The sequence below is a fragment of the Chelonia mydas genome, chromosome 1 (genome assembly GCF_015237465.2).
Source record: "Chelonia mydas isolate rCheMyd1 chromosome 1, rCheMyd1.pri.v2, whole genome shotgun sequence".
NCBI lineage: Eukaryota > Metazoa > Chordata > Testudines > Cheloniidae > Chelonia > Chelonia mydas.
In genome coordinates this window covers 177,179,275-177,190,396 of record NC_057849.1, presented here as the reverse complement: position 1 = coordinate 177,190,396, position 11,122 = coordinate 177,179,275, and the positions used below count along the sequence as shown (strand labels likewise).

At 38.0% G+C, this 11,122-nt stretch overlaps 1 long non-coding RNA gene across 1 annotated transcript; it reads left to right on the top strand.

The window, feature by feature from the left end:
- The first annotated feature begins 2,523 nt into the window (after positions 1-2,523).
- On the top strand, positions 2,524-9,411 carry LOC122462174. Its single transcript, XR_006284578.1, has 3 exons — positions 2,524-2,697; positions 6,542-6,638; positions 9,255-9,411. It is a non-coding gene; the product is annotated as an uncharacterized LOC122462174 (long non-coding RNA).
- Positions 9,412-11,122: the final 1,711 nt, after the last annotated feature.

Genomic DNA, 11,122 nt, shown 5'->3' with positions numbered 1-11,122 from the left:
ACTGTGGTAAGCTATGATGCATATAGGCAATTTCCTTTTGTCTAATGTCAGCAGTAGTCACTACATAACTTTACAAATAATTTTGCTTGAAGGTCTATTTGGTTTCCCACTCGTTAAGTAGGTAAACTGTGATTTCATTTGTATCAGAATTGGAGTGTGGAGGAGCAAAATGAATATTAGCCAGAGGTCTCTTTTTATTATTATTATTTCATAAAATTACAGTTGAGTTATACTACTTTCAAATTGAACCATCTCAGGCAGACTTCCCTGCAGTATGCAATTACCTAATTGTATTTCCAGCTGCAAAAAAGGGTTAACTTGACTACCTTACCATAAAATAGATGCTGAAAATGTCAATTCCCCATTGTTAAATAATGATTTCTGATAATAAAAGAAGTCTGTTGGGCTACCTTGGAGCCTTTTGTTCTGAAATCAATTTGAAGCATATATAAATTGGTGTACTGCCAGGAGTAGCGCTTCTGGAAATCTCAGTGGATCTGGCCCCATAGATTTCATTACATTTAAGAATGGCTAGATTTGCTGCAGAAAAGACAAATTGTGTTTATGAAGTGATGGTGTGTGTTCCTTATCCCTGCTGTCATCCCAGCTGCAGGGTGTTACCAAAAGGCAAATCAAATTCCTCCAAACTGGTTTGTAGCCATGGATTTAGTGTCAGGTTCATAAACCTAGATTTATAAATACTGCTAGGCCTCCAGAAAAAATCTGGCCTGCTTTCATATTCTTTCTATTTTGTATCTCATATGCAACGACCCAGGGGTGTTCTGATAATTATTTTTGCTATTTAAATTCCCCAAACATACTCATTCTCTTGTTGAAATTTGCTCACAACATTTTTTCTTTATTCCTCTCTAGTGTTTGCATTAGGATATAACCTGTTCAATTCTGTGTTTGCTTTAGCGATCATGTTTCCCATTGCTATACAAATTAGATTCATTGCTTCTATTACCCTTTCACTAACCAAAAGAATAAGCAATAATGCACAGCATGACATGGCTGGATTGTGAGCTTGGAGTGCCATTATTCAGGGACAAATTTCTTGATTACACTTGAGTAACAGCAGAGTAACACCACTGAACTCAATGGGAGTTACTCTGGATTCTTGTCAGTCTGAGGAGAATCTGACCTAGTGTGTCTATGCCAGTTCTATTTATTTATATGGAATTCACTGTGATTTACTATACTTGTAGCTGACATTTATTTGATACTCAGGAAATGAAGTATAGATCCCTGAGGAGCCACTGGCAAGCTTTAAAACCTGTCATTGTTCAAACTCAGGTTGAGAAAAAACAGAAGATTTTCATTTCTTCCTAATCACTTTTTAAAACTATGAATGAGATCCCCAGCTGATGTAGACTGGCATAACCCCAGTGACTTCAGTTTACACCAGTTGAGGATCTGGTCCACATGTTATTAAGCAGAACAACTCTTGGTAATTCTTTTGAATAACATATGGGCCAGATCCTCAGCCAGGTTAAATTCTACGTTTATTTTCTATTTTATATGTATTTTAAATAAAAATAAAACACAATTTTAAAATGTCCACCTAAACTGTCCAAAGCCAACAAAGTCTAGAATAAAGGCCAAAATTATCATCCTATGCTTGCTCCCATTTTTGCCTTCCTACAGTAGGAGGGATCTCAAGCACACCATAAAAGCTGCGACAGCTAGAATCTGATCCCACATGTATTTTTTGGTCAAATCTCCCATGGTAGGCAGTGGGCATAGTGCCAAAGGAAAACAAAGCATAGGGCCTCTAGCCACTATTAGCCTAGTTCTGTTATCTGGGTCTAGATGTATAGGTTGAACCTCTCTAGTCCAGCACCCTCGGGATCTGACTAGTGCCGAACCAGAGAATTTGCCAAACCACAGGAAGTCAATGCAGAGTGCCAGTGGGTCTCCATAGGCGGGGGAAGTAGGGGTGTGGGGCGTGCTGCAGCACCCAAAGATTTTGAGCCCAGCATGGCCTCCCACCTGGGGACGCTGTTGCCACCTGGGGTCCCAGCTGCGGGCCCCCTCCCGGAGCTCGAATGCTGTGAGGAAGTGGTGGGAGGGAGGAGAAGTAGTTGGTAAGCGTGGGGCTGCTGGTGAGCAAGAGATGCAGGTGACAGAAGGGGCAGCTTGGTGCTGGTGGATGCTCCACATGCACTAATTCTTCCCGTGGGTGCTCCAGCCCCAGAGCACCCACAGAGTCGGCACCTATGCCAGACCGCGGATGTTGCCAGACCAGGGAGTCCCAGCTTAGAGAGGTTCAACCAGTACCTTGCTTTGTGAGAAGACCCATTAGTTTCCACAGGACTTCTTACAGAGTAAGATACTTCTTGACATAGGTAAATGTGGCAGAGTTAAGCTCAGTGTAACATGTCTAAAATGGAGTTTTAGCCTTTGACCATGAATCTGCAGTGAGCTTTGTACATGGAAACTATCAGGAAGCTCATTCCAGGATGGAGGATTTTGAGATGCTGAAATTTTAAAACTAAAAGTCTGGCTAAATTTAAAGTTGCTAGAGAATCTAATAGGAAAAGACTTCTAAATTTAAGAGCTATGCTTTCAAAGGTTCTGTGCCACTAAATGAAGCACTTGCATGAGTGATCACAGCTATAAATAGTGTAAGCACTCACATCTCTCTTTCAGAAGAGGTGCAGCTGAACCTCAGATGTGTTGGATGTGTCTGGAGAGGTATGTTGGAACAGTGACCAAGAAAATTTGCTCTCCATGAAATCTTGAAAGGCATGGACTTGGGCATCAGTGCCAACTGCTATGGAAGAGTAAATGTCACAGGGTTTAAGTTAGTTGATGACAGTAGTGTTTCTTTATTTTTATGTGGAAGGTCTACAATCAGATTGTGATTTGTTTTAATTTTATCATTGTTTAATAATTTTTTTCTGAAGTAACTTTTCATTTATTTATTATTTTTGGATGGATAGATTGTGAGGTTGTGAATATTCAAAATTTAAGCAATCCTGCTTAATTGTAATTTGGTCAGATAAGTCACATGTTCCTGTTCCTTGATTGGGTAAATGAGCACAAACTTTGGTGTAAATACTTATATACCTAAGTTACTGCAAGTAGCTCTTGGTACCTCACTACCAAAGCAAAAAATGTAATAAATGGAAGTCATTCAGGGAAGAGGAATAAAAATTTGGGGGTGGGTTGAGAGATTGACTCTGTGTCACCTATTCAACAAAGTACTTAAGCACGTGCTTCACTTTAAGCATGTATTTAATTCCAAAGGCCAAAATTAAAATGGTAACAAATAAAGCATGTGTTTCACTGCTCAGCTGAATAAGGGAAGTTCACAAGAACTAAATATTAGGTGTGGCCAAAAACCTGAACTTCTTTCCCATGAGAAATTCTGATATTTTGAAATTTGCTTTAATTCTAAATTGGGCCAAAAAGCTGAAATATCAAAATATGTCATGGAAGAGAGAATTCTTTAAAAAAAACAAACAAAAAAAAACAATGCAGAAACATTAACATGGAAACAACACACTTCAAAGTTCCTGAATTGAAGTGTTTTGTTTCAACCCAGTTCAATATTAAATATTCTTTGGGAGGGGAAGGTGGCTCCTGTTTGTCATATTGGACTGTCTAGTACATGTCTGGTAAAGCGTTGCTTCCTGTTGGTTGGTGGGAAGAAGCATCCTTTTTCCCCACCCTTCTCGGTTCTGTCAGAATTCTATGCTCTGTATGCTGCTGGATTGTGAAAATGCTCCATTCTCTGTCATCTCTGTCTTTCTGACCAGATTAATTCTATTCTCTCTCTATCTGCATCCTGACTGCTGACAGGGAAATGGAGTATCGTGATCTCCTTCTGTAAAGGGCATCAATGGACCTTTTTCTCCGCCCCATAGGGGAGGATTCTTTAGCATCTAAGCCAGTGGGGGGCAATTTGCGGCCTGAAGGCTGTACGTGGCCCATCAGGGTAATCTGCTGGCGGGCTGCGAGACAGTGTTTACACCGACCATCCACAGGCACAGCTGTCCGCAGCTTCCAGTGGCCGTGGTTCACTGTTCCTAGCTAATCAGAGCTGAGGGAAGCGGGCCGCAGGTTGCCCACCACTGGAGCACTGAGACTCCCTATCATTGCTGTCCCTGAAACACACATGGAGAGAAGGGAACTGAAAGTTCTGGAGTTTGTTTTAATATTTCCAGCAAACATGACAGATGTACAAAGCTGTTGCCTATGTTGATGTCAAAAAGAAAGTGGAAATGTGAAAATTAAAGCTAATGTCACAGAAGAGGTGACTCTTGAATTAAACAGCAGCTTGTTCTTACCTCCCTTCAGGGGCCATTTTAGATAGTTGGTTCAAACTACCTGATCGTTGAGAACAGGCAAGTTGTACAGAGGGAGAGCAAAAGATTCCTTGCTCTAACTGCAGGCTAACAGGGTGTTCCTAGGTTTGCAAGTCCTTCATACTTGGGTAGTTTTCCACTTTGAATTAATGTGAAAACTTAGATAACCCTAGTAACATTTGGCGTGATTACAATAATGATTTTCTTAGGAGCCAAGGATGGAAAAGTGTTACACAGAAACAGCAATTCCCACCTTCTGAGAGCCCAATGGGGACCTGTGTTTGCCAGCATGGTAAAGATTCCATAGTGTAATTCCAGGCAATAGATTCCCAGCTGCCTTGTTATATTAGAAAATTTAAATTAATTCTGTTGAAAAACAAGGATTATTTTATTTAGATTACCTCTTACATTATGCATTTTGAATTCAGGATCCATATTTCTTCATATGGAAATTGATACTGGATTTTATTTTTTGCCTTTGTTTAAAATCAGGGCATTTTTCTTTGTTCTAAAGTGTCTAATGACCAATATGAATCAAAGTATAATAAGTCTACTGCATTTTAATAGCAATTATAATATAACATGAACAAAACAAGATAAAGGACTTAAAGATTCTAATTTTTTTTTGTTTTGGTTTTTTTAAAGTAGTTCTTGTTTCAGGTAAAATGTCTGAGAATCCAGTGTCTGAACAATGAAAATAATTAATGTATTAAGTGCCATTGCTTGCAAATGAAAACCCAAAGTAAAGTATTCTAGCTCAGTAAAAAAATAAATCATTACTCTTTTAATATGTTACATGTCTAGAAGTAGGTTAAGAGGTACAGTGTACTAATATTGGATTATTAGAATAAAATAGTTTAATAAGAAAATCATAGTCATTTGTCTTTGCCTGTTTGGACCACATAAGAGAATTTACCAAATGCAATATGACAGGTTTCAGAGTAACAACCGTGTTAGTCTGTATTCGCAAAAAGAAAAGGAGTATTTGTGGCACCTTAGAGACTAACCAATTTATTTGAGCATAAGCTTTCGTGAGCTACAGCTCACTTCATCGGATGCATACATATTCCACAGTATGCATCCGATGAAGTGAGCTGTAGCTCACGAAAGCTTATGCTCAAATAAATTGGTTAGTCTCTAAGGTGCCACAAGTACTCCTTTTCTTTCTGCGAATACAGACTAACACGGCTGTTACTCTGAAACCTGTCATTATGCAAGGCACTGCATTTAGCCGTATGGAGTGGAAATCTATCAACTGCAAATGCAATATGCCTCTTATTATTGGAAAGTCCCATATTTATTACCACATTACTTCATTTTTTACTGTGGATAGGACATATGAGCATGTAAAAACACATGTGCTATATATATATATGCTATTCTGGTCCTTATGTCACACTCATCATTATGGGGTCTGAGCACCACAGTGAGATACTGAAACAAACCCTCAGCAGGTATGAATCGGTATAGCTCCATGAGGATTTGCTCCATTATCAGGGATAATCCATCACTGCAGTGGCTCAGTATAATTGTAATGAATGATACCAAGTATCAGAGGGGTAGCTGTGTTAGTCTGTATCCACAAAAACAACGAGGATTCCGGTGGCACCTTAAAGACCTTTAAGAGTCCACGGGAATCATCGTTGTTTTTGTAATGAATGATATTTCTTTAAATAATGATTTCAGGAGAAGGAATTCCATCATGGACTGAAATCTGAGCTATACCTTTGCATTTTGGTGTGCATGAGCCAGCACACTTAAATTCCCTCTTACACTATCAAGGCTGATTTTAGGATTTGGGGAGGCCCCTCCCTTCACACTCTCCCTCCCACTTAAAAATCTTCTGGCTTTCCATTCCTCCTCTTTGTCCCACCAATCTCCCAGTCAGTCTGATAGCAGGAAACACCACTGTCACGTCTCAAATTTGGGACTACCCTGCCATTTGGCCTCTTTGGATTTGTGTGTGTTACCCTCAAATGCCAGTTCTATATGATATTCTGTGTGTGTGTGAATATATAAACAAACGTTTGGAATGAAGTGATTCCTAGTAATGTTGCTATTATACACAGAGAGATTGTGTTAACTGCCAGCCCAGGTGTTGGGCAGATTTACTTGCTCCCCAAAAAGCACATACCTTTATCTACCCACCTGGGTTTAACACAGGGTTGATTATAATACTTTGGGGAGTTCTTCACTTGGGGAAAATTAATCCAGAAATTGTATTACAGGTCAAGCAGTGCTGATAACTAATCATGTCATTCCCTGCCATGCTGCCCTGAGGAATGTAAGGAAGTATTCCCAGGAATAATTTCATGTATTGGACTGGTAAGTATGATAAGAATGATGTTGGAATCCTCTAAAGTGCATTCAAATCAATTGGAAGACTCCCATAGACATCAACAGATGTTGGATTGGAAATGTTTTGAACAGTATTTGCCATTAGCCACGGTTAGCAGATACTTCAAATCCTGTCTCCCTAGTACTTTACTGTATGTTATAGGCCTCACTCTAGTTGTATGGAAAAGTACCAGAATGCATGCTTCCATGTACATGTAGCATTAACTTACATATATTTGCAATAAGCAGATACTTTTAAAAAAATTATATTGCCACCAACTTTACTTTTTGCAAAAGGTTATGCAAGCTGGATAGAAATATCAGACCTAGCACCTTTACTTCTGTACAGTAACTTCCAAGTATATTTCACATCAAAATAGCAAGTCAGTATTTCACAGTACAACTGCCACCAGCTGACACTGAGAAGCAAAAATATCAAACTACGACAATCTACAAATTAACAGCAGAGGGCACCAGTATCCTGCAATGTAGAATAACTGAGTTGCTTTTCTATGTAAATTGTACCATAAATCCTTATTTGTTCCTACCGGCTTAATTCAAAGAAGCTAAGGCAAGATGTCATTTTTAACAGATTTTAAGGTTGAATATTTTTGGTGCTGCAAATATATATTTGTTATAAAAATTCAATTTCAAGCCTATCATACTCCCTTCCTCCACCTAAAAATAAAAATGCTGTTCATCAAGATACATTAGCCATACATTTCCTAAAGAATCTGTTTTAAGGGTTTATTGTTTTTTTATTGCACTGATAAATTCTTATAATATTGGTAGTGATTTATGATTTTTCAAGCATCAGCATGACAATCTAATTTTGATTTCTATCACAATCATTTTAATACAATGTAACAAGCAATCCTGGAGAAAATGTCAGTTGAAGTGTTGCATCAAAATATTAACTGCTTCTTTGAAAATGACTAAGGTTGATGTGAGTACAAGACCCATATATTCACACACACAAATATAGTCTTAGCTGTGTGTGTATATGCGCATGTAATATCTATCTTAGCACTAAATATGTACATAAGTGTAAAATATTCAGCCCCAATCATGCAACTGGCTCTGGATAGGTGAGCCCCTTTGCCTACCTGGAGCCTCTCTGACTTCAGTGAGGTTCTGCATGGGCTCAATGATCTACCACCTGGAACCATTTGCAGGATTAAGGCCATAATATGTGTAGGTGGGTACATTATAGATCATTTTAGTGCACATAGTTATATGTATTTTCATTAAATAAACATTTATTCTGTAGTGTGTTATGTTAGCTTGGATAACGTCCTCATTGGATAGAGTGTAGGAGCAAGTTCATTCATGGAAACCCTGATTTTCATCACTTTGCATTCATGATGCATGTTCAGAGAATAACTGACTGAAATCATAATCTTGCTGAAAACTACTGAAATAACGTCTCTAAATAGTAAGTAGATCCACTGGTTATTTACTCTGACGTCTTAATTTATTGTTACAAAAAATAACCTTAATTTAAGGTATGTTGCAAATGGCAATCATCCAAGTATATTGATCTTCGGCCCATTCTTAGCTTTTATGGCATTCTCATCAACCTAGTCTCCTAGAAGTTCAAACGTTGGCATGGTCTAAACTTGCAATAAGATACCTCCCTCCTTAGTTAGTAAGCATAGAAAATATTTCTTTAATAAATATTTGATGAAAAAAGATTTTATCTATTCACTAGACTCCAGAGTAATATATGTTCATTAGTAGTAGATGAACAGTATTTAATATTTTTTGTTTACAACCGAAGGTCACATAGAAGAGTACATGAATATGTAAGTTGTGACCTTCACACTTTGTCAGCTTTAACGATAGTGGAGTTGTTTCCCTCATATATTCTGTCTTGTGTTTGATTTCTGGCTTTAATTAAAGTAATTAAATTCACTCTCCGTTACAGCCATAAATGCACTATGATTGATGAACATGATGTCTTTTTTGGTTACATTTACTCTTTTTAGTTAAAAATATTAAATTGCTGATTAAAAATGTAAGTAAGTTATTAAATGGCTCATCTCCATTCACAAACCATAGAGTAAAAATGGCAGATTATAAGTGGATATAGAAGTAATCAAAATCAAGAATATATTGCAAGTACCGTTTTGAGTTTGAAGGATCCCATTTTATAAATACCCCAAAAGGAAATGGTGGTGGTTAAAGGTGAAGTTCCACATTTTGCTCTCTTTTACAGTAAACATCTGTGGCGTTACTGCAGGTTCACAATGGTGTTACTTAGCACAAATATCTCTAAAAACTAGAGTATTGTCTTTCAGCTCTGTCTTTCAAGCATTGTTACATAGAGTAGGAGAAAGAGCAAAGAGTTAGTTACTGGAGTCGGTCAGGAATTTTCTGTCAAAATGTTTTTTGATGGCAATTGTGGTTTCCACAAAAAACAAAATTTTCTGTGGGAATCATTGCAATGCATCATGGGTGCCCATGGCCATGGTGCATCATGGGAGATGTAGTTTGGCTGGTTGAAGAGAACAAGGGCAAGAGACACCTTAGTAACCCATGAAACACCAAGGCAACTCAGATTCCATCAAAAATGTTAATATTTTGACTCGCCTTTGATTTCAGAATGAAAACAAAGTCAAAATGTCAGAATTTCCAATTTCTGACCAGCTCTAAAGAACTATGGTGTTGCCAAGGAGGAAGAAATAGTTCCAATGAGATGTTTGTCTGCTCAGAAGGGAGATAAAATAGACTGTTTATACCCAAAATGGCTGCCCTGTTAAGACTGTTTGCTAAGTTGAATGGCTCTGGTACTAAATAAGGAACTAACAATGTTATTTTTTTGTCTACTGTAATCCTGTTATTCTTGCTGCACTTGAAGTGCCATTTGGAATGGCAGGGGGCAGGTCAATTTTGGGGAGCGAGAGAGAAATGGAACAGACTGCAAAATAAAAAGAACAAACACCGAGGAAAGAGAGAGAAAAAAAGAGTTCAGAGTAACAGTCGTGTTAGTCTGTATTCGCAAAAAGAAAAGGAGTACTTGTGGCACCTTAGAGACAAACCAATTTATTTGAGCATAAGCTTTTGCGAGCTACAGCTCACTTCATCAGATGCATACTGTGGAAAATACAGAAGAAGTTTTTATACACACAGACCATGAAAAAATTTGTGAATAATGAATAAATTGGTTAGTCTCTAAGGTGCCACAAGTACTCCTTTTCTTTTTGAAAAAAAGAGTTGTTTATCTATCACATCTAGGCTTTTTTTCTTGCTGATCATTTTGGTATCTTCCATCTTCTTCTCCAAAGGCAGAGCTGAAAAAATGTATTGCATCTTTATCTTGCTTATGAACCTGTTTGTTGGCTTCCTTTCCTCATTAATAACATGCTGAAAATGCAGTCTTCAGCTATTGCCTTTCTGCAGTACCCTGTCATGTTCTCTGTTTTCTAACATGTAGGCACTAGTCAAGGGATAACAACTTGCTTCCTTTCTCTTAAGTTCAAAAGAGTGAACCAAACGATGCAAACTGTGCTTTCTCACCTGATTTTGATTTGCATTTCATTAAGTCCGTTTTCCTCCATAGATTAGCATTTCCTTCTCATTTGCATACCATAGCATAAATATGCACGTATAACATTGAATGTGAAGGAGTCAGCTCAAAGAGGGTCAAGCAAAACTTACGCATATTTAAAACCAAAAACGAAGAAGTGAAATGCATTATAGCCCTTAAATGAGCAGTTGTTTACAATATTGAATGAAAATGTCAGTTTAATAATCTAGGGCAAAACTGTACCTTCCTATGGAGCTACCCATGGGAGAGGGATAGAGGAAATGCTGCAGAGAGATTTTATGGTGTTTAGTAAAGTTGCCTCCTTTTGGGAGAGGAATGTATTGGTCTGCAGAGGAGGAATAGCGTACTCTATCCTCATCTCACTGGTCTGATCTAAAGCTGGACAAAACATTTCTAAATTTCTCATCAAAATTATCTGTTTCCATGAAAAACCCTCCACACGTTTTGCAAATGAGATTTTTCAGTTTTCAATAAGCTCTAATTTTATACAGACCAGTGCAGGATATGATCCGGGCTCTTAAATCTCTTGTCTAAAATAACAATTCCTATGACAGCTATATTCATTAGAATCTGTATTAAAGCCCATAACTTCCAGGGTATTTACAATAAATCGGCATACTGGTTACAATATTATTCGCAGCTGAGAAAATTGTTAAATTATTAGAATAAGACATTACATTTCCCTGTGGGCAGCTATTCAAAGCACACATACGGCCACAACTGGCATTCTTCCTGGAATTTTCTGTAGCGAGATCAACATCTGAATTAATATGCAGATTGAAATGACCTCTCGAGTGCAAACAGTGTTCGTCCAGGTCAGGGTTTAGGAAGATCAGTGTGGGAAATCCTGCTCTGCTTGTGTCAGGACTTTACTTCTTTGGTGAATAGTGACTGCCATCTCCCGGGCTGTCCATCTGCACTT